Here is a 24,600-nt window from a genome sequence, read left to right on the forward strand (position 1 = left end):
CCCAAACTCCCACTTTCAAACATTTAAATGAGGGGTTTTAAATTGAAATAGTTTGAATTTAGTTTGATTTTACTTTTTTAGTCAATAAATTGAATTCATTGTTATGGCGAATTCCCTGACCACAATTTGGATCCTGCAGAAAAAGAAGAAAGAACTTGCGTTTATATAGCACCCTTCACGTCCTCAGCTCACTGCAAAGCACTTCTCAACTAAAGAAGTGCAGTCACGGTTGTAATGTGGGAAACACAGTAGCCAATTTATACACAGTAAGATTCCACAAGCAGCAATGTGATGATGACCAGATAATCTATTTTCATGAGGTTGCTTGAGGGATAAATATTGGCCAGGACACTGGGGAAAACTCCCCTACCTTTCCCTAGCTGAGAGGGCAAATAAGGCCTTGGGTGTAATGTCTCATTGGAAAGACAGCACCTATAACAGCACTCCCTCAGTACTGGTACTGGGATTATTAGCCTAAGGCTGTTGCTCAACTGGGTCTTGAACCCATAACCTTCAGACTTCATGACACAAATGCTACCAACTGAACCATAGCCAGAAGTGAAAGTACACAGCCACAAAGGCACAAACCATGAATGTTAAATATACTTTTCTCTCATTTTGTTGGCAGCAGTGCCCAGGAGACTAAACCTCCATCTCTGGAGACCCTGGGACAGTCCGGTAAGGTTGACAACTCTAACTCTGGGCCCTGCCGACAACACACTAGTAGGCCTGTTTTGTTGCATCAGATACTTCTTGGGCCTTCAGTCTGCAATCGTCAGTCAGATACAAAAGGACTTGCCGTGCACATGATTTCAATGAAATAACCGACGGCAAGAAGCACTGTTGCAAACTTAGCTTCACCAGTTTTCGAATCGCTCATACAAGAGGGGACTGCAGGTTTCAGTCACTGAGCTGACTTCTTTAGGCTCCAGTGCAGTACTGAGGGAGTGTCACACTGCCGGAGGTGCCATCTTCTGGACGAGAGGTTAAAACGAGGTTCTGCCTGCTCTTTCAGGTGGACATAAAATTTCCTATGGCACTATTCTGAAGAAGAGCAGGGGGGAGTTCTCCTTGGTGTCCTGGCCAATATTTATCCTTCAGTCAACATCATTAAAACAGATTATCTGGGTCATTGTCACATCGCTGTTTGTGAGAGCTTGCTGTGCATAAATTGGCTGCCGTGTTTCCTACATCACAGCACTGAATACACTTCAAAAGTGCTTTATTGACTGTAAAGTGCTTTGGGAGGTCCTGAGGTCATGAAAGGCGCCATATAAATGCAAACTTTTGTTTCTTTAGATGCTGTCTTTTGGGAAGCATTGCTCTGGCAACCTGCCTCTCTTCCATGGTCTTGTCCAAGCCTGGCTTCACCTAGAGAGGGAGCGTTTGGTGTCTGTCAGTACACCTGAGGCCTTCTGCAATTGGTGGGCAACCCATGTGTATGATTGCTTTCAATAGTAATACCTTGATTTAGTTTGACTTTAAAGTTTCTTAGAGTTTAATTAGACCTTTTGTTAGGACTATTGTATTCATGGCTCTTCCTCAAATGGGAAGGTGGGGGTATTTGTGCTGTTTTCTCTCAATGCCACCCATATTGGTCCAATTAAAATGAGCACATTTCAGTGGCTTTAGTCATTTGTTGCCATAGTAACTCATCATGTTCAGGTGCTTGACCTGGAGGTCTCTTCCAAGTACCAAATATATCATGGAAGGGACATTTTGCAGATTAGATTGTTCAGTTGTCTGAAATTGCTTTACAAAAAACCTTTGAGCCTCTTTTGAATTACTCATCATGATCTCCCATTATTTGAAGTCACAACTCAGAGCACCACAGGGTTATTGCTGGATAGTGTTTACCAGACCTGCAATTTTCAACGACAAAATGCACATTAATTTGAGAGCATACTTCTTGACTTCCACTTCAGCTCATATGCGGAAAAAAAATGAGCCCTCTTTTCATATTCTCTTGTTTAGATTTTTATCATAAAGTCATTTTTTATGATTGGTGATCAGTGTTTTGCTCTTACTATGGCATCAGTTTGTCCGAGGCACAGATCACAGTCACTGGGAGATTTCTTTTTCAGAAGTTCAGTAGTTTTGCAAATTCCCATGTGATGCAGCCTACTCCAAGCGCGGAAGCGCTCCAATTAAGTGAGAGTTATGTTGGGAATATAAAGAGCGGTGTATTGGAACACAGGCCAGATCAGGAGGGTTCAAGTGGCTTCTTTCTAAGAACTTCTGTGTGGTACTGAGGGAATGCTGCACCATTGGAGGTGCTGTCTTTCGAATGAGATATTAAGCCAATATCTCATTTTGCCCTCTCCGGTGGAAGTATAAAGTCCCATGAGCACTATTTTGAAGAGGAACAGGAATGCTCTCTCTGGTGTCCTGGGCCAATATTTATCCCTCAAGCAACACCTAAAAACAGGTGATTTGCTCATTATCACGTTGCTGTTGGTGGGAGTTTGCTGTGTGCAAATTGGCTGCCATGCTTGCTACATTACAACAGTGATTGCACTTCAAAAGTACTCCATTGGCTGTAAAGCACTTTGAGATGTCCTGAGATCATGAAAAGCACTATATAAATAAAATAAAAACAGAAAACGCAGGAAATACTCAGCAGGTTGTGGCAGCAACCACTATGTCTAGCCTTTCCTGACTGCTGCAAGAACCAAGCATGTACCGAAGTCCTCAAAATGTCAACTTAATCGCTTGAACAGTGTATCTTAGTCACTGCCATTGTTTGTGAGGGTTCGGGTGGTGTTAATTTGATTTGAAATTGCAATGTCAGGAGTTGTGTAGTTGTAACTTGAGTTTAATGTTCCTGTGGGGAAGTGAGGAATAATGAAAAAAAAAGTTAATTAAACAAAGGAAATAATTCTTGTCAGGATCAATAACCTTGGGGCTAGTCCTGAGGTTGATTTTGATATTGCAAATATAATTGTAACCAAGTTAGTTTAAACTCTGAATGAATTTAATCCTTTGGAACGTTTCTTTAAATAAGCAAAGCATCATTTGAACACCAATCAGATAATTTGCTTGGTTGATAGTTAATTATCAGTCGGCAAAGAGGCCAGCAACTAAGCTGTATGATCAGCAGTATTGGGTGCGGACGAATATGTTAGTCTCTCACTCTGGGACCTTGGTTTAAATCCAAGCAAGATCTGGTGAGATGAAAGTTTGTTCTGTCCTTTGGCTGGAAGGGAGGGATCCTGTGTGCAGTGTGATGATTTTGACCAGTGTCAACTCAATTCCTGATGAGAACAGTCCTGCAGCTCAAAGCGATCCCTCATTTGGCCCAAACTGGCAATCTCGCTGAGAGAGAGGGCACAGAATGGCTGGGGAAGGAATTGGAGCAGTTGGAGGTGTTCTATTGAGGTTGGAGCTCAAGTGTATTTTCAATGCTGAGTTTCCACTGTGCTGAACCTGATTTAGTAATGTCCGCTAATGATACTCCGTGTCCAAAGCATGGAAACGTTCCATTCCAAGACAAGTCTCATAGAAACGAGGACAAATATTCACCGGCGGAGGGAAAAGAAGGGGGGAATCAAACTGGAAAATGCAATTTTTGTCTTGATGGGGCTGTCTAACTAATCAAATGTCGAGGGAGATAAATCTCTCGACTGCAACTTTTGTGTTTGGCTAGAAAGAAAAGTGGTCCATCAGGAAACTGAATGGAGTGTTTCTGCTGGCTTCATTGCCCAGTACTCGAGAGTAAAGCTGGATAAAGCTTTGTCTACCTGGGTATAGCCTGCAGAGAATTAACATTGAAAGCTGAAGGCTTCATGCAATTCTCGCGTCGGCTCTCATCTGCATGGCTATAATTGTATGAATGTGTAAACGATGATCGATTATGAATATAGATTCATATGTTTAAAGGTGAGGGAGGATTATTGGAATATTATTGTATGCCTGCTGCTTTCCTGATCTTTGGCATTGCCATTTCGCCTCAGAGGTTGATCTAAAGAGAGGCCTTTCTCTTGGCTCAACATGTTTGTTCATGTCGGACAAGGGAGACTATAATTTCTGTGGCCATTAGTTGCCGCAGTGCTACAATCCCTTGGAGATAGAATGCTCTTTTGATGTGGTGTGGTCCACTCAGCTGGCTCAAACAACAACGGAGTAAGTAAAGGGCAGGCAGCAGAGGTTAAGATGGTTGGGCGGGGGGGGTGTGGAGGGGTGGGGGGGTCAGGGCGGCAGGGGTTGTGCCAAATTCTCAGCATGTTACCATCCCTACCATCTTAACTTCCCTAAACTCAGGTGAGGGAAGGCCGCCTGACTTAGAGAAACAGGTCTAATTTAACTAGTGAAGTTGCATACTGATGACATCATCAACATGTGCCTGATGGATTCCTGCCCCGAGTTACAATCAGGCCCGGTATGTTTAATTTTGTTTGATATTGTCTTCTCTCAACATTGTGAAAATGGTACGCAAGATTTTACCTTGGGCTTTGGGACCCTGATGTCGATATGGAATGAGGGTCCCGAGCCCGCACTTGCCACCAGTAGGACTGGCTCAACAATTTTACTCAAGGCAGCCCCCTCATTGGCTGTCTTCAGACTCACTATCCAATTAAGGACAGCAGGCGGCTTTCCGATGCTGCTGGCCCAATCACAGGGCCGGAAGCTCGAGAGCCTTGCCAAGAGAGGTGGGTGCTGCTGAGGCAGGGAAGAAAGCACAAGGGCACCTCAAAGCGGGCACTCTTGGACAGGTGAAAATTATTTCAATTTCTTAAAGGGGCCAAGGAGACAGGCCCCTCCGATCAGAGGGGAAGCCCCTCTGGATGCCTCATTGGGGTCCTATTCCCACCCACCCCAGTGCTGGGAAAATCCTGCCCGTTAGATTATTTTTGTGTGAGCACTTAAAAGTTTCAGGAGTTACCCGGAATGAAGTCCAATGAGGTTTATCAAAGTCTTAATGAACTATAAATAGGCTGCAGAAGTATTCAAGTTTCGATAGATTGCACAGGGTGATAAACAGTGCCATTATTGCCACTGTTCCCTCTAATTTCCCTTTGCTGTTTATGGTTATTTCTTGCACTGTGAGGGCCCTTTAAGATTGTCATGTTGTCATCTGGCTCTGCATGTATGCATCTGCTAGGTCTTGTTATAACTGTACAGGGCATTGGTGAGACCACACCTAGAGCATGTGTACAGTTTTGGTCTTCTTACTTAAAGAAGGATATACTTGCATTGGAAGCAGTTCAGAGAAGGTTTACTTGACTGTGTTCTGTGATGAAAGAATTGGCTTATGAGGTAAGGCTGAGCAGGTTGGGCCTAAACTTATTATAGTTTAGAAGAATGAGAGGTGATCTTATTGAAACAATTAAGATTCTGAGGGGGCATGAGAGGGCGGATGCTGAGAGGATGTTTCCCCTCGTGGGGGAATCGAGAATTGGGAGGCACAGTTTCAAAATAAGGCGTCTCCCATTTAAGACAGAGATGAGGACAAATTTCTTCTCTCAGGGGGTCATTAGTCTTTGGAATTCTCTTCCCCAGAGAGCAGTGGATGCTGGGTCATTGAATACGTTCCAGACTCAGTTAGACAGATTTTTGATTGACAAGGGAGTCGAGGGTTATGGGGGGGCAGACAAGAAAATGGAGTTGAGGCCACAATCAGATCAGCCATGATTGTATTGAATGGTGGAGCGGGCTCGAAAGGCTGAATGGCCTACTCCTGCTCCTATTTCTTATGCTGCTGCTTGTGCACGGCCTGTTTGTTCCCTGCGCAGCACTTTCCTGATTGCTGTGTGGCCCCACACTTGCGCAGTTTAGTGGGAATGTTGGTCACCCTCAGGATACTAAAGCATTCCATTGTCAAAAGGGCCTCTGTTCTACAGTGTCCCAGAAATCACCACCATCTGCTGCACAGTGCCAGCATTATTGTTTTATTCATTTATGGGATGTGGGCGTTGCTGGCTAAGGGCACCGTTTACTGCACATTCCTAATTGCCCTTGAGAACATACGAGCATACGAAATAGGAGTAGAAGTAGGCCATTTGGCCCCTTGAGCCTGCTCTGCCTTTCAATAAGATCATGGCTGATCTGTTTGTGTTTTGAGTTGAGCCCTCAATAACCTTTGATTCCCTTGCCTAACAAGAATCTATCTACCACAGTCTTAAAAATATTCAATAACCCCGCCTCCACTGCCTTCTGAGGCAGAGAGTTCCAAAGTTGCAGAACCCTCTGAGAGAAAAAATTTCTCCTCATCTCTGTCCTAAAAGGGTGACACCTAATTTTTAAACAGTGCCCCCTAGTTCTGGACTCACCCACAAGAGGAAACATCCTTTTGATGTCCACCTTGTCAAGGCCGTTCAGGATCTTATATACTTCAATCAAGTCACCCCTCACTCTTCTAAACTCCAGTGGAAACAATCCCAGTCTGTCCAGCCTTTCCTCATAAGACAACCCGCTCATTCCAGGTATCAATCTAGTAAACCTCCTCTGAATTACCTCCAAAGCATTTACATCCTTCCTTAAATAAGGAGACCAAAACTGCACACAGTATTCGAGATGTGGTCTCACCAATGCCCTGTATAACTGAAGCATAACATCCTTACTTTTATGTTCAATCCCTCTCGTAATAAAGGATAACATTCCATTAACCTTCTTAGTTACATGCTGTACCTGCATACTAACTTTTTGTAACTCATGCAGGAGAACGCCTGGATCCCTCTGCACCTCAGAATTCTGTAGTTGTTCTCCATTTAAGTAATACTCTGCTTTTTTTATTCTTCCTGCCAAAGTGAACAATTTTACATTTTCCCACATTATACTCCATCTGCCAGATTTTTTCCCATTCACTCAACTTATATCCACCTGCAAACTCCTTATGTCTTCTTCACAACATACTTTCCTACCTTTCTTTGTGTCATCTGCAAATTTAGATACCATGCCTTCGCTCCCCTCATCTAAGTCATTGATGTAAATTGTAAACAGTCGAGGCCCCAGCACTGACCCCTGTGGGACTCCACTTATCACATCCTGCCAATCAAAGACCCATTTATGCGTACTCTCTGTCTTCTGCCAGCCAGCCAGCCAATCCTCTATCCATGCTAATGTTTTAGCCCCTACACCATGAGCTTTTATTTTCCGCAATAACCTTTGATGTGGCACCTTATCAAATGCCTTCTGGAATTCCAAGTACAGCACATCTACAGGCTCCCCACTATCCACAGCACATGTTACTCCTTCAAAGAGCTCCAATAAATTGGTTAAACATGATTTCCCTTTCACATAACCATGCTGACTCTTCCCAATTACCTGGAGCTTTTCTAAGTGCCCAGTTATAACCTCCTTAATGATCGACTCTAACACCTTCTCCACAACAGACGTCAAGCTAACTGGCCTATAGTTTCCTGTTTTCTGCCTCCCTCCTTTCTTGGATAGAGGGATTATATTTGCTACTTTCCAGCCTGATGGAACCGTTCCAGAATCTAGCAGATTTTGGAAAATTAACACCAATGCATCCACTACCTCATCAGTCGCCTCTTTTAAGATCCTGGGATGAAGTCCATCAGGACCTGGAGACTTGTCAGCCCACAGCTCCATCAGTTTGCCCAGTACTGCTTCCCTAGTGATTGTAATTTCACCAAGTTCCCCTCTCCCCTCCACCTCCTGATTTACAACAATTACTAGAATGTTTTTTATATCCTCTGTAGTGAAGACAGAAGCAAAATATTTGTTCATTTCATCTCCCATTTCCTTATTATCTATTAACTCCCCATTGTCACTCTCTAGAGGTCCAACACTCACCATACATACTCTTTTCCTGTTTAAATACCTGTAGAAACTCTTGCTATCCATTTTTACATTTCTAGCTAGCTTTCTCTCATACTCTAATTTCTTTCTCCTGATTAATCTTTAAGTCATTCTCTGCCGTTCTTTATATTCTGATCAATCATCTGACCTGCCACTCATCTTTGCGCAGTTATATGCTTTTTCTTCAAGTTTGATGCTTTCCCAAACTTCTTTAGTTAACCGGAGATAGTGGGTTCTCCCTTTAAAATTTATCTTTATATTAGGAATATACTTATTCTGAATGTACTGAAAAATCCCCTTAAATGTCTGCCACTGCTTCTCTATTGATCGATCCCCTAGCCTAGTATCCCAGTTCACTTCAGCCAGCTCAGCTTTCATGTCCACACGGTTGACCTTATTTAAGTTTAAAATACTAGTCTTAGATCCTCTCTTCTCCCTTTCATATTGGATGTAAAATTAAATCATGTGGTCACTGCTACCTAAGGGCACCTTTATCCTGAGGTCATTAATTAATTGTGTCACATTACACAACACCAAATCTAATATAACCTGCTTTCTGGTTGGTTCCAGAATGTGCTGCTGTAAGAAACTATCTAAAAAAGGCATTCTATGAACTCCTCATTCAGGCTACTTCTGCCAATCTGATTTTTCCAGTTTATATGTAGATTAAAGTCACCCATGATTATTGCCATCCCTTTATCACAAGCACCCAATATTTCTAAGAAGGTGATGACAGAGGTGATGATGAGTTGCCTTCTTGAACCGCTGCAGTCCATGTGGTGTAGGTACAACCACAGTGCTGTTAGGGAGGGTATTCCAGGATTTTGACCCAGTGACAGTGAAGGAATGGCCGATATATTTCCAAGTCAGGATGGTGAGTGGCTTGGAGGGGAACTTCCAGGTGGTGGTGTTCCCCATGTGTCTGCTGCCTTTGTCCTTCTAGATGGTAGATGTCATGGGTTTGGAAGGTGCTGTCTAAGGAGCCTTGGTGAATTCCTGCAATGCATCTTGTAGATGGTACACACTGCTACCACTGTGTGTCGGTGGTGGAGGGAGTGAATGTTTGTGGATCGGGTGCCAATCAAGCAGGCTGCTTTGTCCTGGATGGTGTCAAGCTTCTTCAGTGTTGTTGGAGCTGCACTCATCCAGGCAAGAGGAGAGTATTCCATCACACTCCTGACTTGTGCCTTGTAAATGGTGGACAGGATTTGGGGAGTCAGGAGGTGAGTTACTTGCCGCAGGATTCCTAGCCTCTGACCAGACCTTGTAACCACAGTATTTATGTGGCTCATCCAGTTCATTTTCTGGTCAATGGTAACCCCCAGGATGTTGATAGTGGGGGATTTAGTGATGGTAATGCCATTGAATGTCAAGGGGCGATGGTTCGATCCGAAAAAGGGGGAAGACCTGCAGCTTGACAATGAGGAAGCCCATAGAGCTACAGAGCTGGAAGAGGAAGAGGAGGAGGACAACTTAGGGGTAGCTGGTGTACAGGCAGGGAGATTAGATTCGAAACTTTTTTAATTTATCAAGCACATCTACTACCCTGACTTTGAACTTATATCTGTTTTTTCTCACTGTGGCTCAGTTGGTGGCACTTTCGTCTCTGAGTCTGAAGGTTCCAGGCACAAGTCCTGCTCCAGGACTTAAACACAAAAATCAACCCTGACCCGCCAGTGCAGAAGGAGTGCTGGACTGTTGGAGGTGTTGCCTTTCGGATGAGACATTAAACCGAGGCCCCATCTGCCTACTCAGGTGGATATAAAAGATCTCATGGTGCTATTTTGAGCAAGAGTTCCCCCCACCCTGGTGTCCTGGTCAATAGTTATCCTTCAAACAACATCAGTAAAGCAAGTGATTTGGTCATTATCACATTACCATTTGTGGGAGTTTGCTGTGTGCAAATTGTTCCCTACATTACAACAGTAACTACTCCTCAAAAGTACTTAATTGGCTGGAAAGTGCTTTGAGACATCCAGTGGTCATGAAAAGCACTGTATAAATGCAAACCTTTCTTTTCTATGCTCTATCTCTGTCGATATCCCTCTTTCCCATTGGCCGGGATTTTCCATCCCCACTGGCGTCGGGCATGTTCGGTGGTGTGAGTGGACAATATGGTGAGAAAGCCAAAAATCGGTTTCACAACAGCAGGCCACGCTCCCCCCATTGGCCATCGGGAACCTCGTTGTAATACATCAGCATATCGTTACAAAGCCAGCCCACTGGACTTAACCCGTCCCGCTGGATTGCCCTCTCACATCAGCAGGAAAACGCGTGCAAGAACACGTCATGACAACTGTGACGTGCAGAAGTTGGGACTTATTGCGAGGGCCTTACTCACGTTGCGGACATCCAAGGAGCAGAAGATGCTGGAACCCGACAGCGACGGGATCCTGGGGGAGCGTCCATGGCATGCTGGGTGGATTCGCATGGCTCTGTGCGAAGCAGCTCACAGAAGTTGGAAAGTCACCGTCAATGCTCACAATGGGTGATGGTTGAGGGGGTGGGAGAGGAAGGTCTGGGATCACCTCAGAGAGAAAGAGGTGTCGGTGGGGTTGAGGTTGGGGGGGGTGGAATTAAGGTGTCAGGGGGGTGAGGTTTGGAGGGGAAATGAAGGGGTTGGGGGATGAGGTTTGGAGAGGGAATGAAGGTGTCAGGGAGGTGAGGTTGGGCACGGGGAGGGAGTATGGGGGTAAAAAGGGCTAACAGGGGAGAAGATAGCAATTGGGGAGGTAGGTGTATAGGGGGTGGAAGGTATAAGGGAAGGAGCTTGGGGGTGGGGGGGGGGGAAGGGGTGTGGAAAAGGGAGGGAGTCCGGGGGGAGGAAGGAGTGCGGAGAGGGGGGGAGTAAGAGTGGAGGAAGAAATAAAGGTGAAAGAAGGAGTTGGGAAGGGGGAAGGAGTAAAGCTGGAGGAAGAAGTGAGGGTGTCTGAGGGAGTCAGGAGGGGGAAGGGACTAGGGTGGGGCGGGGGGGGGGCGTGGGGAGGGGGGTGTGTGGTGTGGAGGCCAGGGGGTGGGAGGACCAAGGAGGGGAAGGGCTTCAAGAGGGAAAGGAGTTTCGGTGGGGAGGGGTTTCAAGGGGTCTGGAGGGGGAAGGGGTTCCTGGGGAGGAAGGGGTCCGGCGTGGTGGTGGGGGAGGGGCTCTGGGGGGGAAGGAGTACAGAGGAGGGGGATGAACGTGCAAGGAAGGGGTCTGATGAGTCCATGACTTTCTCCTGGGGAGCGAATTGAGGGTGGGCATGGTATGAGGGAATGATGAGAATGGCCGAGGGCAGAGTGAGGCAGTAGGGAGGGAGGGTGAGGGTTCAATGGTAGTGATAGAAGGGAGGGTGAGGGTGCTTGGTGGGGACTCGGAGGAGGTCGGGGGGTTAATGTGGATGGGGGTGGGATTTTTGGAAAGGAAGGGAATGTGCACGTTCACCTGGACATCCCCGAAGGAAAAGGGCTGCGGCTGGTGGGTCAGCAAGGTGATACCGGGGGATCTACTGTGATGGGGAAAGGAAATGGGTGACTGGAGGGAAGGGAAAAGACGGGGGAGCACACGAGAAACCGAATCCAGGCCATGCTGTCCAAATCGAGAGTGGAACGACAGTCATGGTGGGCAAGAACTCGTGCTGCATGGGAGTGTGGTCAGTGGGCGGGCGGAGATGTAGGGCAGCTCAGATGGACACTGAAAGGGAATCCCAGCAGGCAGCATTGAAAATGCTCGGGACAGTGAGATGAGTGTGATGGAGGAAGGATCCACGTGTGTGGGAGAGGCTTACACGAGACTCCGAAAGGCCCTGCTACACACACACTTCTCCCTCCAGGCTCACTCTTTGGCCAGCTGCACCATCTTACAGAGGACGAGGTGGAGGGACTCACAGGAAAGGAGGACTGGGAGGGAGAGGACAGCCTCTGAGATTCCTGAGTGGATGACCCAGGGGTGTCCAGCTGCTGCTGCTCCTCCCTTCGGGTGGCTGGGGGCCCCAGCCTGACTTCTTGAGGGGAAGGAGCACCTGGAGGGACACTGAGGTGTGCTGTTTCCCTCTAGCGTTGCCACTGTAGGAACTCACCCATGGCTACCATGATGGAGTGCAGGTCTGCGCACATCACCACGTTCTACTGGACCAGGGTCTCCATTGGGTCCGCCATCCTTCCCATGGAGACCTCCATACGCGCACATGTGGGCACCACTTCATCAGAGAGCAGGCAGACGCACTCCTCCAACTCGCGGGCCACTCTGTTGAGGGCTTCCAACAGCTCTGTGTGATGTTCCCCCACCTTCTGCTGACTCTCCACGATGAGTTGGAAGGCTGAATCCAGAGGCGCATCATCTGACTCAGGCCTCACAGATGCCTCTTCCCCAGCAGTCCTCCGAGTGTCGGGGAGCTCGGCTGAACCTGCCTCCTCCTGCTGCGGACACGTTTCCGTGTGGTGACCACCGGACTGTGAACCCGAGCCTGCTCTAGATCTAGGTCCCACCGAGGTGTGTGTCTCTGCGCTGGTGGAGGGTGGGGGTAAGCGCTGTGATGGGTCTTCCAGGCTGCTTATTTCCAGCTCTTCAATGGAGGAGGTGTCCTCTTGGCTGGAGGTGAGGATGTGGATGGAGCTGAGGGACTGGCTGGCTGAGGGTGTCAGTTGCTTGGCAGAGCTCCCTGTGAACCAAAGTAGAGATAATTAGTGCACGGCAGCAGAGTCTAAAGCAGGGGAGAGACTCACAGTTACATTGAGAGAGGGATGATGTGGTGCAGGATCCTCGTGTGAGTGTTCACCGCCGACCTCACTGTCACCACAGGCACGGTCCACGTCCTCACCAGTCAGTGCGATGGCTCACTCCTCAAAGTGAGTGAGGGGCCTAATGTGGGCCACTCCACCCCCAGTCTGGGACCTCTCCCTGCTGTTGTGAACCAGCTTCTCCTGCATGAAAACAGATGGAGAGAGTGTGAGCAGGACACATGGCACTGCATGGAATGTTTGTGTGGTGAGCGGAGCCATGGACAGGATGAGGACGTGAGCTGCAGAGGGTATGAGCCTGATGGAAATGTGAGGGTGTGTGTGAGAGTTAGTGGTGTTGTCCCTTGAGGTGTGAGATCCCTGTGGATGTGTGATGGGCTTGTGAGTGTGTGAGTTGAGAAGAGTGAATTACCTTGGCGGAGCGGAGGAGACCATTCATCCTTTTTCGGCACTGGGTGGCTGTTCTCTTTTGCAGGGCATTGGCGCTGACCACCGCTGCCACTGCCTCCCAAGCCGGGTTAATGAGGTTGCTGTCCATCCTGTGGCCAGAGCGGGGGTAGAGGTCATCACGGTGAGCCTCCACTGCATCCAAAAGGCGCTCGAGGGACGCGTCATTGAACCTGGGGGCTGCAGTCTTTTTACCTTTCAGGGCCATGTGTTCTTTGCAGCAGTCATAGGCTAGAAGCACTGAAATGTGTGCGCGTGGCTGGACTTTGAATATGGCGCACGGCGTGATGAAGCGGCGAGGTGATGGGGTGGCGGGTGAATAAGAGCCCGCTCGCCATGAAGTGGTGTGTTTCCTGGGAATGCATAATTAACGCGGTGGGTTTGGAATGATATGGCGTGAAAAGCCGCCATTGTGGCTGGCGTGTAAAACATCGTTTTACCTGCCCACTACCACGCTTAGCGCAAATCTGGGACAATTCCGCCCATTGTTTCGATATCTTCCCATCTCTTGCTCTCTCTCCATTCCCCACCGCCCCCCAGCTCTCTATCTCTCTATCACTCTATCCTTCTATGTATCTCTGTCAGTGCATTAACAGTATTTATTACTCTTTGTCTTTATTTTCCTCTCTTGGGTACAGTTTCCTTCCAATCCTTCACATATCTTCACCTGAGCCATTTTCTCTTCAAAATAGATGAATTCCGATCAGTGTGAAAGTACTGCAGCCTTATATCACCAGTCTACATAGACCGAACCTGCCCTGCAACTCTATAAAAATGAGATATATACCACCATTCAGAATTATTAATAGCTCTGAAAAAATAAAACAAAGTATGATTCAGAAGCTAATTATTAATGTGTCATTAAAAAAAATCTATTTATTTTCTTCCTAATTGTGCAATTATGCCACATGCATTGTCCCCCTCAAGGCTTCCTTTATTGGCAATGTAGATTTGTCTCCGTTATGTTAATTAGCAGACCTCAGATAATTGAAGAATAACTGCTATTACTTGGCTATTTTTAAATAGCCCAGTTTTAAACGTAATATAATTTTTCAATTCACGGGGTATATTGAAGTGCATATTATGTGAAAGGCATATTAAGGTTTTAGCATTAAAGAGAAGATTGCCTGTGAATTGGTTTGGTGCATTTCATGGAATCATAGAATAGTACAGCACAGAAGAAGGCACTTAGGCCCATCGAGTTCACGTTGGCTCTTTCAAAGAGCAACCCAATTTATCCCACTCTCCTACTCTTTCCCTATATCTATGCAATTTTTCCTCCTTCAAGTATTTATCGAATTCTCTTTTGAAGGCAACTATTGAATCTGTATCTACCACCCTATCAGGCAGTGGATTCTAAATCCTAACTGCTTGTTGCATAAGAGGGCAGGATCTTCCCTTTGGGCTTCTGAACCCCGCAGACAAAAAGGGGTCAGAAGCCCACGCTGTGTAGTCATTCAGTCTGAATTTCTCCATAGCGGCCAGAGGGCGATTAAGGGTGGCTGGTGGACTCTCAAAGCTGGAAGGTCAATCAGAGGTCTTCCAGCTTGAAGAGAGCAGCAGGCTGCATCGAGGGTAAGTAAGGGAGAAGGCCCAACAAAATGGAGGCACCTTCTCTCCAATTATTTTAAAGTTTTAAATAAAAGAGGGCCGTTTTGCAGCTGGGCTACCACTGTCGGCAGATGCTGTTCTACAGGGCAGCCTGGGGCTCGGGTTGCCGACCCTCCAGGATTGGCCTGGAGTCTTCAGGAATTGAAGCTCAATCTCCAGGACACTGCTGGATCACCAGCATTGGGACACTAAAAAAATATTGCTCTTTTTTGTCATTTTCTTTAAACATTCCTCTTTGCCAGATTTAAAAATATTGAAAATGGGGGAATAAAAAGCTGTTTGGCTGACAGTTAAGCATCATTGAATTGTGCAATGAGTTTCCCAAGTGGCGTAGGCAGGCAGTACGTCACAAGGATGGATGTGTTGGCCGACTAATAGCAAGTCATGTGATGAAATCTCCAGGAATGCATTTAATCACAGTTGACAAACTGTACTTGCAGCTGCTGCTGCACCCAGGCAGGCAGGGAAGGACTCTAGGCCTGCTTGGCGTGTTGGCCTCTCCACCTCCAGACAGCTAAACTGTCCTCTGCCGCCTGCAGGAACCTGTAGTCAGCCTCTTTAATTAATCTTAAGTGGCCCTTAATGAGCCTGATTGGCTACCCATCCGCCCCACGCCCCACACCACCCCAAACCCACTTCCACAATAATGACCTGGAGACCAAATGGAACAGGGGAATGGACATGGCAGTCAGCGGTGCTATTTCTAGTAATCTTGGCCCTGGTGTGGCCTAAAAATCAAGCCCAAATAGGTTTTCTTTGTTCTTATTTGATTTATTCAGCAGAGTCTTTGCAAACATCTTATCTCCACTTCTTAATTGCACCCCATCCCCTTTGAGTTACACCTATTTTACTATGTTTGGTATGCTCCACTCTATGTCTTCCAAACAGGTAGTCCAATAATCCATCTAACCTGTCCCATCCTGTCCCGCCTCTAGTCTGCTGGGTGATTGGCACAGGCGGTGTTCCAAAATGGTGTGAGTTTCTCAGACTTGTGGGAAACCTGCAAATCATACTCTTGTATCGATAGAACATTCTGTAATAAACAGGAACTCAGATTTCTCCAAGACTGTCACTAACCCCCCACCCCATCCTCTTAAAGACAGGAAACCTGGCAAACTTCAATTTACAGCTTTCAACTTGGCCGTTTGTCTCACACACTTTTAAAACAATCATCGTGATTCTATAGAGAGAAGAAAAGAGCAATCCTACAATCAGAATTGGTTGATTGTCGGAGCAAGAATTTCTTTGAGATCTTGATAACCATTTTGATAATACCAGCTGCACTCTGGCACTGTTAGGCTTCCTGGTGTGCTGCTTTCCATGCCCCACTTGACTTTGATTTGCTTGGCGAGAAGAATAGAGCAAAGATGGAAGAAGCCTGCAGCCCCACGCTCCTTTGTATGCTTATCAAGATCTTAACGAAGATTATTCCTGGAGTCTCCAAAAATTCAAGATTAATCTTCTGGACGTTGCTGCAAGCAACACTCAGGGGAAAATCACAGTGCCTTTAAAAGAAGTTTTCTTCCATTTTCTTTCAACACTTTCATTTATCCATTATAAAAATATATTTGAGTTGAGGGAATGAAAGGTTGTTTAGCGGCTGGTTGCAGAAAGAGATCGTCTGATGAAACCTTCAAGAATACAATACATCCCTGAAGAGTTGCCAACCATAATCCCATCTAAACTCAGAAATTAAAGGTTAGTACTTGGATAAGAGATCGAAATGGCAAGAAGAGCATGGAAAAATGGAGGAGAAATGGAGTAACAGGGAGGGATGGGGAGCAAGGTCTGGGGATCACTATCTTAATGACTCTGCAATTAGTATTAGAGTCATATAACTACAAAGGAGGAGGCCATTCAGCCGATTGAGTCCATGCCAGCTCTCTGCAGTCACCCCTATTTCCCCCACTCTATCCCCATAGCCCTGCAAGTTTATTTCCTTCAGAGTGCCCATCCTATTTCCTTTGAAATTGTTGATTGTTTCTGCTCCTGCCATCTTCCTAAGCAGCAAGTTTGGTCGTTACCACTCATTGTGTAAAAAGTTCTTCCTCACATTCCCCCTGCATCCCTGCCCATGACCTTAAATCTGTGTTCCCTAGTCCTTGTAGCATCAGCTAATGGGAACAGTTTTTCTTTTTCTACCTTATCCAAACCTGTCATAATCTTGTACACCTCCATCAAACTTCCCCTCAATCTCCTTTGCTCCGAGGAGAACAACCCCAGCTTCTCCAACCTAACCTTGTAGCTAAAATCCCCCATCCCTGGAACCATTCTGGTAAACCTCCTCTGCACCCTCTCAAGGACCCTCACATCCTTCCTAAAGTGTGGCAGGCAAAACTTGATGCAATACTCTAGTTGTAGCCTAACCAGAGCTTTATACAGGTTCAGCATAACGTCCCTGCTTTTGCTATTTATGAGGCTCGATGCTTTGCTAACTACTCTCTAAGTAAGCCCTGCCATCATCGAAATCTATACACATGAACCCCCAGCACCCTCTGTCCCTGTAGACTCTTTAGAATTATTAATGGTACCTCTGGAGATCTTCAATACCTTGATGGCCCCAGTTCAAATTAAGTATATTTAATGGACACATGAGCAGAGAATGTTAAGAAAATAAAATCAATTAGTCTTGGATTCAAAGTTCAGTTACTTTATTGGCGCATTCTCGTTTTTTGGATGAAGAAATCCACGTGGAAATCAAGAAAACATAGAAAAAATGTCAAGAGTATTGATAATTTGGGAGCACTTAATGGAGAATGTTCCTTTCAATTCCAACAGTCACAGACATAATGTATTTACACCTTACTGAGCACATTGGAAACAGTTTCACACCATTGGCAAGAAACTGCACTGTGTGTACTCGCAGAGTACATTGAGTTTTGCTGTGCACTTCTCCCTTATGGCACCTAATCTGAAAGTATTTGACATCCACAGAAGCAGAAATGGGACAATTGCCCTACTATTTTAACCAAGTTGCTGACCCATTTACTTGCAAGTTAAAGGGAGGCCACCAGATTTGCCGAGGAGTTTCTGAAATTTGGATCATTGTTTGCGCAACACTTTCTTTCTGTAGGATTGGTGCACTGTTCATTGGCACACCCCACACATTGGATTTGCATATCATATGAATACATGCGCAGATTTGTGTGCTAATTCCGCCCAGTGCGATTTCATGCTGCACATCTCAGGCTGTGTATTAGATGTATGTCCTCATGCCCAGGGTACATCAAGTTTTATTGTCTGAATCTTCAAGCAGCAGTAAAACTACTGAAACGAGCAAAAATGATGTGAGTGCATTTGCTATTTGTCAATCTTGCACTTGTTCTCAGTATCTTCCTAGCGATGATTATTCTTTGAACATACCTCGGGAGAGATTATTTTATGCTGTCAACTTGTTCAATGTAAGTTCAGCTGTAGTTATTACATGCGAGGATTTTTCATAACAGCTGTTTTAGAATTGCATTGGGCAGACAGATTGAAATCCTTGCTGATGGGCAATACCATCGCACAGCGAGAAGACCACCTTTCAATGACATGATCAAGGGAATCAATTGTATATCATTTTGCAGAAGGTTGTAATTGCCTATTGATAAGCTTCTTTCTTGGCTTCGGTTAACTCACCCTCCAGGTTATAGGGCGATTATTTCATGCATTCTCTAAGTTCTTTCTAAGTCCTAAAGGAAATTGAGGAGAAACTTCTTCAGCCAAAGAAGAGTGAGAATGGGGAACATGCTGCCACATGAGGTGAATAGCATGAATGTATTTAAGGGGACTCGAGCTAAGTACATGAGGGGGAAAGGAATAGAAGGATATGTTGATTGGATGAGATGAAGTGAGGTGGCAGGAGGCTTGTGTGGAGCAGGAACCACAGGCATTTTCCTGTTTAACCAAATGGCCTGTTTCTGTGCTCTAAATGCTATGTAATTCATCAACAGTTCCCTCCTCTGTGGTCTTGTAACGGTGATTACACACAGCCAACCTCTTGAAATTTTCATTAAAAAGTCAGTTTTGGGCTAATCCTGAGAGCATCAGTTGGCCAGGGCTCCAATTGGAGGAAGAGTGCTGAAATTGCGGTTCATTCCAGATGTTCCACAATAGGTCAATCTGATAGAAGGGCTCAGAGCATAAGCCAGGCATACCACCCCCATTAGAAAGGAGAGGAAATCTGTGGGAGGAATCACCTGGGCCAATCTCATTAACCTTGCAGACCTGGGATCAGATCGCTCTGTCTCCCCATTCACCAAATTCAAAACACTTAACCTTATCTATCTCATCCCACTCAGCAATCTTCTCCAGTCTTAGATCACTGCTGTGTTCCCTATGCCCTCCTCTTGACGTTAATCGATTGCGCATCCCACTATTTGATCCTTTGGTAAATGGATGGAAAATTAGGGACTGCAGACCTACAGTTCCCTGGCCAAGGATTCCTATGTTAAGAGTGCCTGTTTGGGGAAGTCAGTCCAATATTTTCCTCTAAATTAGAAATAAATGTAATAGACCCAAATCAAAATAGCTGCTGGTGGGGGTAGGAGAGGGGAGAGGTGACTGAGTACGATATCAGCCTGTTAGTAGGAACTAGGGAAAGTTGTGCAATATAACATTACCCTTTTCCCAAGTCTCAAATTCAACAGTCATTTAACAGTGACTGAAATTTGCATAATCCAGCTGTGCAGTGCCCAAAGCTTGTACATAATAACTGCTCAAAATGGTTGAGATTCTGGTTACGCCAGAAAGCTGTGCTCTCCCAAAAGGAAGGAATTCCCAAGTTGAAAGTAAATCACGTGCTCTCCCAGTCGGAAGAGATCCCCAAGTTGCACTCCACTTGTCAATCAAAACCCCTACAGGCCCAGTGATACAGATTCGAGCTGCTTAATGACTTCAGATCTACTGCAATAAATGTCAAGGCATTTACAATTAGATGAGTAACGGCATGAGGATCCTTGAGCTAATATAGAAAAGGGAATCTCAGGGGATAGATTGTATCAGGAAAGTTGAGTTCCACAAAGTGATCAGAAATTACACTGTACTTACAGCACAGAATCAGATTCAACCCAACTGCTCTGTGCTGATGATTATATCCTCTCCCCACTTTACTTCATCTAAGCTCATTAACATATCCTTCCATCCCTTTCTCCCTCATGTTTCCCCACTAAAAGCATCTGTTTTATTCACCTCAACGACACTTTGTGGTGGCGAGTTCGTCATTCTCACCACTCTCTGGGTAAAGGATTATCTTCCGAATTCCCTACTGGATTTATTCATGACTCTCTTATACTTGACCTTAAGTTTTAATTCCCCACACGTGAAAACATCTCTATACATACCCGGTTGAACCCATTGAAAATGGGCCCTCTTTCAGACGAAGAGTCTCAGCCCGTTCAATCTTTCCTGATAACGCTGACTTCATTTGAAAGGATGTTCTCCCTGTCTGGGAGGGTCTAGAACCGGGGAACACGGGGCTGAGCAATATGCTGGGGCGCTGAGGACGGGTTCTGCTTGTCTTTGGAACGCAGCCAATAAAACATCAATTGGAGCTTAGACAGGTTTGAGGACATATCCCACCCAATCAATGTTGGAGGAAGGAGAGTTCAGCCTCTGAGGTCGTTTGCCATGCCCTGGCACGAGGTCACAGCCAGTAGTTTAAAGGGCATGGGTCACTTCAAACTCCGCAGGATAATTTGTCACTGAGCAGTTTGCAGGCTTCTAAGGTGGGTGCGTTTTATTTTGAGTTCTGCTGTCTCCAAGCCTTGGCACTGATCAGAGGTGGCATTCTTCCTTAACCTGAACAAGTTAACAGTTCATTCGCATGGAGGGAGTTGTCTAGTTGTTGCATGTTTCCCTCCAGAGATGTCTGTGCCATTGGAGCGAGGGGAGAGGCGGGGGAGAAGGGCCACACCAGCCCCTAGATGCAACGAGGACTCCCTCAGAGCTCTGCAATGTGTAGCCTCTGACCAACATGAGCAGCTAATACCTACCCCTGGTTAGAGGAGGAAGTCAAGCCAGACATGTGCAGCCTGGGAGGAGGTGACCGAGGAGGTCAGCAGTGTTGGGCTGATCAGAAGGAAATGGTCCCAATGCCATAAAAAGCTCAATGACCTAATGAGGGTGGCCAGGGTGAATAAAGCCTCAGCATGCGCCAGTGTGCTACAGGCCGCACTCACAAATGCAGGAGGACCGTCAGATTGGCTGGACCTCAAAGGCAGCATGATTCAACAAGGACACAGCCGTCTTTGATGATGTCATTGTGCATTTAAAGCTTTGGTCCAGTTGTAGGGTGGGTGGTTGGCAGAATGAGCATATGACGGACGAGCACAGCATCCAGGCTGGCACACACTCAGCTAATAATAGGTAGGCAGCATGCCACAAAATAATCGGAAACAGTTAATGAGTGCGCTCTTACAGATCTTTTCAGGAGAAGCAAGGCCACAATGTCCATCTCTCTCAGATAATTTATAGTCCTGGGAGATGGTCAGGAACAAAATATAGCTCTCAGCAGACCACTCAGCAGCTGAGGAAAGGCCTCTAACTCATATGGATAGTCTGCTCATTCAAATAAGCACTCCCAGCAGTAACAGATCTAGTAACCGCTAAGCTGAGACTCAGGGCTCATCTGTAGCTTTTAAATGCACCCCAACACACTGCCCCTTAAAAAATGCAAACTACACATGGCATGAATCTGACTCTAAAGGTGTCTTATAGCTGTCACACAGTATTATTTCAGACGTTCAGGTCGTTACCAACCTTAAATACACCAATGATTGACATTTACATAACATGGGTGGGGTTCTGACTTTTAAACCCACCCGCCTGCCTTTTTATACAAAACTGGTATGATGGCATTGGGAATGCTGCCTGATGTCATCAGACCTGATAATACGCCTCTGGATGCGGGCAACGCTCCCAATTTGGGAGCATATTATTCTGCCCACAGTTTCAGAATAAGTGGTAGGCCATTTACGGCTGAGATGAGGAGGAATCTCTACACCCAGAGAGTGGCGAATCCTTGGAATTCTCTACCCCAGAGGACTGTGGAGGCTCAGTCATTGAGTATGTTCAAGACAGAGATTGATACATTTCTAGATATCGAGGGATATGGGAATTGTGCAGGAAAATGGCGTTGAGGTAGAAAGCCAGCCTTGATCAGGTTAAATGGTGGAGTAGGCTCAAGGGCCGCATGGCCTACTCCTGCTCCTATTTCCTATGTTTCCAGTAACTTTCAAGTTAAAATAGACTGAACGACCCCTTGCACTGTTTGTGAAACTGTGGGGAGAATTTTCTCCCCTTCGGGCCAATTATCGCCACATCAGTCTACTCTTGATCATCAGTAAAGTAATGGAAGGGGTCATCAACAGTGCTATTATGTGGCACTTGCTTAGCAATAACCTGCTCACTGACGCCCAGCTTGGATTCTGCCAGGGTCACTCAGCTCCTGACCTCATTACAGCCTTGGTTCAAACATGCACAAAAGAGCTGAACTCCCGAGGTGATTTGAGAGTGACTGCCCTTGACATCAAGGCAGCATTTGGCCGAGTGTGGCATCAAGGAGCCCTAGCAAAACTGGAGTCAATGGGAATCAGGGGGAAAACTCTCCACTGGTTGGAGTCATACCTAGCACAAAGGAAGATGGTTGTGGTTGTTGGAGGTCAGTCATCTCAGCTCCAGGACATCACTGCAGGAGTTCCTCAGGGTAGTGTCCTTGGCCCAACCATCTTCAGCTGCTTCATCAATGACCTTCCTTCCATCATAAGGTCAGAAGTGGGGATGTTCGCTGATGATTGCACAATGTTCAGCACCATTCGCAACTCCTCAGATACTGAAGCAGTCCATGTCCAAATGCAGCAAGACCCGGACAATATCCAAGCTTCGGCTGACAAGTGGCACCTGGAACTCCCTCCCTAACAGCACTGTGGGTGTACCTACACCACATGGACTGCAGCGGTTCAAGAAGGCAGCTCACCACCACCTTCTCAAGGGCAGTTAGGGATGGCAATAAATGCTGGCCTAGACAGCGATGCCCAAACCCTTTGAATGAATAAAATAAATAAATAAATAAACCTGGTTAAAATGTATTTCAATTTGAAGGTAAAAGAATAAATATTTCTAGGTATAATTTTAATAAGTTATAAATTAAATATGGCTGTAAAATTCTGGGGTCGGAATTTTCTGTGCCCACTGGTGTTGGGCGTGCTCGGCGGCGAGTGGACAATATGGCGAGAAGGCCAAAAATCGGTTTCACAATGTCGTGAAACCAGTTTGCGATCGTCCGCTCAGCCCGTTGATGGCAGGTCACATTTCCTGCCATCAGATGTCAGGAACCTCATTGTAATACATCTGCATGTCATTATAAGGCCATCCCCCCATGCTGGATCGTCTGGGCACGTCAGTGTGATCGCACGCTGATGTGTTTCACAACTGCACATAAGTGATGTGGACCTGGTGAGCTGCACTTCACTCGGGACTTCGAGGTTTGTTTGCCTACCTTGCTTCGGGCAGCACTCGCAGTCATCAGTGCCAGGCTTCACAGGCAGCACCACATCACTTTGAAGGGGGGCACACAGGCAGGTCTCTACCTCTGCAGGGCTAGGGCTTGCTTGGGGAAGGGGGAGAAGTGGCCTCAGGCGAGGGAAGAGGCTGCAGGGTGAGGGCTGTACTGGGGAAGGGGGGTATCCCAGGGTGTGCGTTGATCTGTGCAAGTCGCCTCAAGAGGGTGAGGGCTGAGGAGGCAGTCCCCAGAGGGGATGAGGCCAGATGGAGATGTGAGGGTGTGTGAGAGAGAGTGAGTGGTGATGTCCCTTGAGCTGGCAGTGAGTGAGATGCCAGTGAATGTGTGATGGGCTTGTGAGTGTGTGAGTTTAGAGTGATGAGATTGTCTTACCCTAGTGGCACGGATGAGATCATTCATCCTCTATCTGCATTGGATGGCCGACCTTTTGTGTGCAGCATTGGCACTGACCACCACTGCCATCGCCTACCAAGCTGGAGTGGTAATGTTGCTGCTCATCCTGCGGCCAGAGCGGGAGTAGGTGATATTACAACGAGCCTCCACGGCATCTAAAAGGTGCTCGAGGGACGTGTCACTAAACCTGGGGGCTGCAGTCCTCTCGCCTTTTGGGGCTATGTCTTATTTGCAGCAGTCCTGGGGTGGAAGCACTGAGAGGTGTGGACGTGTCTGTATATTAAACATGGCACCCGGTGTGATGAAGTGACAAGGCGGCAGCGTGGTGGTTGAATCGGAGCCCGCCCACCATGGAAATGGCATGTTTCCAGGAATGCATAATTAATGCAGAAGGTTTGGGACAATATGGCATGAGAAGCCGCCATTGCGGCCAGCAGGTAAAACGTCATTTCCACTCAGTGCAAATCTGGGATGATTCCGCCCTGAGTGAAAATCCTGGAACTCCCTCCCTAACAGCACTGTGGGTGTACCTACACCACAGGGACTGCAGCGGTTCAAGAAGGCAGCTCACCACCACCTCCTCCAGGGCAACTAGGGATGGGCAGTAAATGCTGGCCTTGCCAGCGATGCCCACATCCTGTAAGTGAGTAAAAATAAAATATTTCCTTGCTCTCTCAGTTCTCCCATTATCTCTCCCTGGGACCGTTAGTGAAAGAATGAACTCGGGATGTTTCAAAGTGTTTTGCAGCCAGTTAAGTAATTTTGAGGTGTCGTCACTGTCATAAAGTGGGGAAATGTACATTTACCTCTGTCATATCTTGTCCACCACTGACCCTAGACCACAGCGCCTTGAAACTGTCATTGCAGTTGCTTTGTTGGACCTGAAACCAGCGGTATTTGGAAAGACATTTGTTGTGTTCTGCGCAGTCAATTTCACACCATTATTTATTGATCATTTATCTGTCATGTTGCACATAACAGTTATTAATATTTTATTAAAGCACTTAATTTAAATGTGAAGTACATAGTTATTAAAGTCTTTCCCTCCATCTAACAGGGCTGTATGTAAGTTAATAACTGTTTTAATTTCTGGGTTTTTTTTGGCTCCTCCTGTGTAGTCTTGCTCAAGTTGCCCATTTTTAACAGGACCTTAATAAGCACATTTAAGC

This window comes from Cetorhinus maximus, chromosome X (genome assembly GCF_964194155.1).
Source record: "Cetorhinus maximus chromosome X, sCetMax3.hap1.1, whole genome shotgun sequence".
NCBI classification, from domain to species: domain Eukaryota; kingdom Metazoa; phylum Chordata; class Chondrichthyes; order Lamniformes; family Cetorhinidae; genus Cetorhinus; species Cetorhinus maximus.